Here is a 2,065-nt window from a genome sequence, read left to right on the forward strand (position 1 = left end):
CACACACACTTTCACATCCATCCCACACACTTTCACACACATCCCACTTTCACACACACCCCACGCACACTTTCACACACACACACTTTCACACACATCCCTCACCACAGAAACACTCAGGTGCTCTGCCCGTGTTTCCTGCAGCACAGCACCTGTCAGAGACAAAGGGCCGACTTGATGCTGGCCCAGAGCTGCCAGGTCTCGGGAAATGCCTATCGTAGCTCTGGGAAGAGCTCTTTAAACCGATGTGGTTACCAGCAGAGCGAAGTCTCCGTTTTGAACTGTGAGAGTTACTGACTTAGGCATGTGAGAAGTCCTAGATCCTCCCTAAATTCAGCCCAGAGGCCTATCGTTCCTGTTTCTTTCTTCTTTTTTTTTGAAGAGGTTTTTGCGATAGGGCGCATGCGCTCGCCAGACAGACAGACAGAGACATAGAGACAGAAAGCGAGAAATCACCCCCCAGGGGGGATGGCCACGCCGCAATCCCTTCCCCATTCTCCTCTCGGGATCTTGGGCACGCATGCACACGTACCCGGCGTGAGCTTACGCCACCAGGTCCGGGACTCAAACCACAGTCGACTACATGGGAGTCCAGCGACATACCCATTACGCTACCTGCTGGTCCCACTCTCCTGTTTCTTTTAAACTGCCTAAGAGAGTTAGGGGAATATGTATTCGCACGCGCTCTCACACACACACACACACACACACACACACACTTTCACATCCATCCCACACACTTTCACACACATCCCACTTTCACACACACCCCACGCACACTTTCACACACACACACTTTCACACACATCCCTCACCACAGAAACACTCAGGTGCTCTGCCCGTGTTTCCTGCAGCACAGCACCTGTCAGAGACAAAGGGCCGACTTGATGCTGGCCCAGAGCTGCCAGGTCTCGGGAAATGCCTATCGTAGCTCTGGGAAGAGCTCTTTAAACCGATGTGGTTACCAGCAGAGCGAAGTCTCCGTTTTGAACTGTGAGAGTTACTGACTTAGGCATGTCTCCGCTAACCAACAGCCAACAAGAGGTTTGATGACCCCAGAAACTGCTAGCGGAGCCTTTTGTCTCACAGTCTCTTGTCTTATTCCAGGCTGAGTCAGTGGGGACCGAAGTTTGCTTATATCCCATTCCGTCCTCAGAGAGGTGCTCCCAGCGGTGGGAAGGCTGGCGAGGTACAGTAGATCTCTGGGCCTTTCTGAAGATACAAGGACACGTCACCAGCTATAAGGGAGAGCTTGAGAAATGCACTTGCTGTCCGTGCTGGCTCAGGATGACTGTGTAGACAGTCGGGACAGAGAACCCCGATCAGATTATGCAGACTGGCGTGAGGGGTAGATAAAGAGAGGTCGGATACCACCTTTTCATGACCTGACAGTGAGCAGAACTTCGTAACAATAAGGGGCTAGGGAGCGAGAAAAGAGGGTCAGTTAGTTTGGTCCCTCGGAAAGAAAAGACAGTTTCAGACGAGTTCTGCGACCAGGAAATGAGACCGTTGCTGCTCAGAATGTAATGGAGATAGTAAATTGCTGTTTGCAATCTCAGGGAAATTAAAAAATAAAAAAAGGATAGGATTCATACATAAACAAGAAGCTAGGGAAAAAGCTTGTTTCTGGGGGTAGAATTTGAACAAAAAAGAAGTACAAATAGAGGCGCTTCAAAAGTTCACTTGAGTATTCATGCTGGGAAAATTCATTTTACAAGCTGCAATGAAATACAGTGATTGCATGTATAAAATAAAATAAAAAGAACGTTCACTCAAGTTAAGCTGTGGCAGGATAATAAAATTGGAAATGTCCTTCTGTATCTTTATTCCACTGGGAGGTTTCCAGTCAGCCCGTTATTGGACAAGTAGGTGTTTGCTGTCAAGGAAATGCATGGGAGGGTGAGAAAGGACATCAAGACTGAAAGCCCAGGGTTAAGTCTTTGGAACATGTGAACATTTGAAAACCCTTCCAACGTACCTAGGAAAGGACACGAGCATGACTGCATGCCCCATGTGTGTAACACACACACACACACGCATACACGCACACACACACACACACACT

The sequence above is a fragment of the Tupaia chinensis genome, unplaced genomic scaffold (assembly GCF_000334495.1).
Source record: "Tupaia chinensis unplaced genomic scaffold, TupChi_1.0 Scaffold000619_1, whole genome shotgun sequence".
Lineage (NCBI taxonomy): Eukaryota > Metazoa > Chordata > Mammalia > Scandentia > Tupaiidae > Tupaia > Tupaia belangeri.